Source organism: Artibeus jamaicensis, unplaced genomic scaffold (genome assembly GCF_021234435.1).
Source record: "Artibeus jamaicensis isolate MK-2021 breed Jamaican fruit bat unplaced genomic scaffold, CSHL_Jam_final scaffold_474, whole genome shotgun sequence".
NCBI lineage: Eukaryota > Metazoa > Chordata > Mammalia > Chiroptera > Phyllostomidae > Artibeus > Artibeus jamaicensis.
In genome coordinates, this window is record NW_026522046.1 from 11,323,275 (window position 1) to 11,328,937 (window position 5,663).

The window sequence follows — 5,663 nt, forward strand, 5'->3', positions numbered from 1 at the left end:
ATTATCAAAGGATTCTAAGTGTCTTAATTTCCCTCTTTCCCCGTAACCACTGATAATTAAGAATTAGAGTTAATTAAGTATACCAATTCATAGTTCAGCAAAAACAAATATATCCATTATTTAAAGATGGCTCGTGGGTAGAGAAGGAGACCATGAAAGACGACTTCATTTTTCTATCAGGGGTGTTAAAAAGTAAAAATACACCCAGTCCTCTTAAAATTCTGTCTCTAGGATTTGAAGGTTTAGAATAGCTCAGTCCTGACCCTGGGTCATGAAATCTCAAGTCTTAATACCCTGAACTTTTACATTAGATTCAAACCTAACCTTTTCCTCTTTTTCTAAAAACTACTCTACAAAGTGCATGTAGGGCTTCACCACACTCAAACACCCCATATCCTTACAGAAATTTAACCAGCTCTGTAAAAAAAAAACCACATATTTTAGACTGGATCACATATTTCCCCCTCAAGATAGAGATAATGTAATAGTGACTCAAAAACATAAAAGTCGATTGTGCAAAATACAGCTCATTTCCTCTGAAGGTAAATGTTAAAGGCTGAGTTTTTAAACAGGTGTAGTGCCTCCTTTTATAATATATTTGTGCCTTTGAAAAAGCCTTCAATCTTTTCAAGTCCTGATTTTCCTGATTAAAAATTAAAAATCAAAATTAAAGTAATAAAATCTCAGTCTCAACAAAGGGTGAAGATTTCTGGCCTCATTTAGTACCAGACTAGCCTATTAACTGTCTCTCCCACCAGGCACATACCCACACCCAGGTAGTCTGTGATGGTGTTCAAATGCAAACACCCACCAACAAGCACTACAGACATTCCTTCCAAAAATAAGGCTAATGGTAATTAAGAAAAAAGTAGTAGCCTGGCCTTGGCTGGTGTAGCTCAGTGGACTGAGCACAGGCCTGTGAACCAGAAATTGCGGTTCAATTCCCAGTCAGGGCACATGCCTGGGTTGCAGACCAGTTCCCTGCAGGCCAATTCTCAGCAGGGGATGCACAAAAGTCAACCATACATTGATGTTTCTCTCTTTCTCTCCTTCCCTTCCCCTCTAAAGATAAATAAATAAAATCTTAAAAAAAGAAAAGAAAAGAAAAAAGTAGTAGCCTTATATATACATACATATTTTTATTTCCTAGAACAGTGCTCTCATATTTCCCCCAAAAGGTGGGAGAACACCTATTGCTTTCTTTCTAGATCTAATACAAGGACCTTACTAGTGATTCTCAACCTTGAAGATATGTACAATTTCAAAGATTTCCACCACTCCTCCAATATTCCCATGGCTGTGAAATAATTTGGTAGATGAAATTAAATTTAGTTACTAATTAATTGAGTTTAAATAAGGAAATTATCCTGGATTATTCAGGTGTGCCAATGTAATTACCTGGGCCCTGAGAATCAGATAAGAAAGGCAGAAGAGCGAGAAATATATCACAGAAAAGTAGCCAGGAGAAATGAAGCAGAAGTGGAGATCAGAACAATCTAAAGCATAAGAAAGACACAACCTACCATTATTAGTTTTGAAGACAAAGAGGCTATAAGCCAACGAATGCAGGAGGCATCTGAAAATTGAGTTTGATGTCCAGTCACAGCCAGCCAAAAAAAGAAAAAAGGAACCTGAGTGCGACAGGTGTATAGAAATGAATTCTGCCAACAACCTGAATAAGCCCAGTCATCCTTCCCAGGCTCTCCAGAAAGGAACACAGCCCTGCCTACAGCTTCATGTGTGCCTTGTGAACTTGAAGCAGAGAAACCAGCTGAGCTCACTGGTCTCCTGACCTACAAACCTATGAAATAATTAATACATCAGTGTTGTAAACCATTAAGGCTGTGGTCATCTTTGTTTATGGTAACAATACACCAACGCATGGCTTCCCTCTAAACACACACTCACTTATACATGCTCAATTAGTATCTGGAAATAAGGCCAGTTTTTCAGAGGTTTCCTAGGTCAGTGCTAATCAGACTTTAAAGTATATGAAAATCCTAGACATCTTGTTAAAATGCAGATTAATAGGTCTTAGATAAGGTGTGCCTTCAAACAAGCTCCTGATTAGTAGATCTCGGGTGAGCTATGACTTCAAAGGAGCTCCTGGAAAATGCTAATGTTTCTGGGTGGGAGACCACATTTTTAGAAGGCCCCAGATGATTCTAAATTTACCAGTCTTTCCTGTACTTTCTGGACATCATATTTAGAAGTGCCCAGACTACTATTCTACATTAATTTTAAGACTGTAAATTGGCAGAGTGGAGGTGGAAGGTGGGCAAAATAGAGATTTAAGGCAGAGGGTACAGAATATGCCTGTGTAGGCATGTACCCAACAAACCACTGTAGACAAAACAGCCTTTTGTCTCCAAGATGCCATTTAGGACTCTCACAATGCCTGGCTTCAAAGCTTCAAAGAATAGGTTGACTCGCTTGTTAGAGGCTAATGTAGCTAATGGCTTTAAGTTGAAGCCAATGCCCATTTATCATCCTAAAAATTCTAGGGCCCTTAAGCACTATGCTAAATCTATTCTGTCTGTGCTCTATAAATGTAATGGCAAAGCCTGGATAACAGCACATTTGTTTACAACATGGTATACTAAATATTTTAAGCTCACTGTTGAGACCCACTGTTTAGGAAAAATATTCCTTTCAAAATATTACTGCTTATTGACAATGTACCTGGTCATCCTAGAACTCTGATGAAGATGTACAATGAGATAAATGTTGCTTTCATGCCTGCTAACACAATAGTCATTCTACAGCCCACAAAGTCAGAAGTAATTTCAACTTTCAAGTCTTATTATTTAAGAGACACATTTTGTAAGGCTATAGCTGCCATAGATAGTAATTGTTCTGATGGACCTGGGCACATTAAACTGAAAATCTTCTGAAAAGGATTCCCCATTCTAGATGCGATTAAGAATGTTCACAGTTCATGGGAAGAGGTCAAAATGTCAACATTTACAGGAGTTTGGAAGAAGTTGATTCTAACCCTCATGGAAGACTTTGAGGGATTCGAGACTGCGGTGGAGAAAGTCATAACAGAAGGTGTGGATATAGCAAAAGATCTAGAATTAGAAGTGAAGCTCGAAGATGTGACTGAAACTCATGATGAAACTTTTAAGGATGAGGAGCTACTTCTCAAGGAGGAGCAAAACAAAAAGTGGCTTCTCGAGCTGGAATCTACTCCTGGTGAAGATGCTGTGAAGATCGTTGAAATGACAACAAAGCATTTAGAATATTATAAAAACTTAGTTGACAAAGCAGTGACAGGCTTTGAGAGGACTGACCTCAATTTTGAAAGAAGTTCTCCTGTGGTAAAATGCTATCAAATAGCCTCACCTGCTACAGAGGAATCACTCATGAAAGAAAGAGTAAATTGATGAGGCAAACCTCGTTGTTGTCTTATTTTAAGAAATCACCACAGCCACCGCAGGCTTCAGCACCAACCACCCTAATCAGTCAGCAGTCATCAACATCGAGGCGAGGCCTCTACCAGCAAAAAGATGATGACTCTCCGAAGTCTCAGATAATGGTTAACATTTTTATTAATAAAGCATTTTTAAATTAAGGTATGTATATTTTTAGACACAACACTGATGCGCTATTGCACTAGTTTAATAGACGACCATGTAGTATAAATGTAAGTTTTATGTTTGTCAGAAAGCCAAACGATCCATGAGACTTGCTTTCCTGAGATATTCACCTTACTGTGATGGCCTGAAACCAAGCCTTCCACGTCTCCCAGGCTCACCTGCATTTCTCAAAGGTGGTTTTGGAGAGACGGGAAAAGTCAACAAAAAAGGTAGGTGGTACCAGAAAGAGTATGAGTAACAAGAAGTCACTAGAATATCCAAGGATAGGGTTACTTATAACAAAAAACCTACTTTACACTGAATAAGCCACAACCCCTGCTCTCAAGGAACTTCCAGAGAGAACGCAAAAACACTTAACCTTATGACTTAAAAGTTTATAGAATATTCTTTTTTGTATGATCTCCCTTTTCATAATAGTTCTGTTAGGTAGGTCAATAGTTATTATTGCTCCCATTTTACAAATAAATAAACTGAGGCTTGTAAAGGCTGAGTGATGCACAAGGATCACATGTCTACGTGGCTGACTCGGGAACTGGATCCAGGGTTTCTAAATCCAAATGTAGTGCCCTTTCGATCCTTTGGTAGGAGAGAAAAAAAACCATTTTTCTTTCACCATCTTCAGATCTCTATCTGTGACCTTATAATAAGCAAACAGAAGACAGATTCATAAGAGAAAAAACACAGAAGTTTATGAACAGGCACATTGTGCACACACAGGGGAGCACTTGGCAAGGAGTAACTCAAAGGGGGCTAGAGCTCGGGCTCATACAGCGTCTTAACATTAGAACATATTTTTAGAGAAGTGGGAAGACCAGGGAAAGGATGTTGAATCTCTAGGGAGATCGAATTGTGGGAAGACAAATATATTGGGAAATTAATGGTAGGTACACAGTAGTTTTAGCCAGGTCTGCTATGTAAATTACTCTGGTGTTGTTTTAGGGCTGATAATGGTTCTACAGTTGTCTTCAGTGATTAACATATGTCCTTCTTGATAGAGAGGGGAAGGGGGACAAGTTTACAAATGTTTGTCCTGCTTTTAGGCATATGGGGGAAGGACAAAGAGCTTCTTTTGGTATCTGCTTCTTTTCAATTCCTTTCAGCTCAAAATAATCCTTGTACCAAAGTGGCATACTTTGATGGCATGTTCTGCTATCTTTCACTACCATGCTGCCTCTTAGAATGTACCACAGGTACACTGGTGGTCTAGGTCCTCCTTGGCTTGAATTCTTAAGAATCAACCTTTGGTGGAAATCCAGTGGGTTTGCTGCAGACTATGGCTATGGCAGTAATATGTCACAAGCTCTTAGCTCAGTGACAGGTCAAGTTATTGGTGGGCATAGCTCCATGAAATAATTTTTTAATCTCTGAGAATGAAGGGCCTGAACTTTGGGGACCACAAGGGATTCCACAAAGGTTTGGCCCAGCTTAGGCTGTGTCTGCTGGCCTCTGGAGCAGCCAAACAAATAGCTATGACCTGCCCGGGCTTCAGCTGGGAGGTCTAGCTCTGCCTGATGTGCCTACTAGCGTGACAGCAATATTAACTTCAGGTTTCATTTCTGTCTCAATCCCTGCCCTCAGTATGTCAGCAGGAGCCTGTAATCTGCAGACTGGTGTTTGGTACACACTTGGATCCTTAGTAGTTCTTAACTTTTTCAAATCAAGAACATTATCAGAAATTTTAAATCATTATACACAGGGTAAGTAAGAAAGAAGTAAGGCTTGCTTGAGTGTGGTTGGTAGGGTATGTGAATGTCTCACATGAGATGGGCAGCAATTTGAACATTTTGCCTACAAGGTCATATGGTGTGCTTGAGTGTGTTATGTCATGGAATCACATGCTTATGATTTTGTAATAAAACAGGGGTGTTATTTGTACCAGATACTGTACACTGGCGACTGAGCCACACAGTGACCGGGCAGGCAGTATTTAAGTGAAAGATCTCTTGGATATCTGATTCACAATTAAGATCAGTCAATTGCTTTAAGCACTGACTCATTTGTACCTATTATCAAAAATGAAAACTGTATAATTAGGATTTTGAAGTTCTGGAAAGGAGAGAAAGA

General features: G+C 39.3%; 1 pseudogene; it reads left to right on the forward strand.

Annotated features, from left to right (window-relative positions):
* The first annotated feature begins 2,394 nt into the window (after positions 1-2,394).
* On the forward strand, positions 2,395-3,543 carry LOC128626258 (tigger transposable element-derived protein 1-like; annotated as a pseudogene).
* The last annotated feature ends 2,120 nt before the right edge of the window (positions 3,544-5,663 follow it).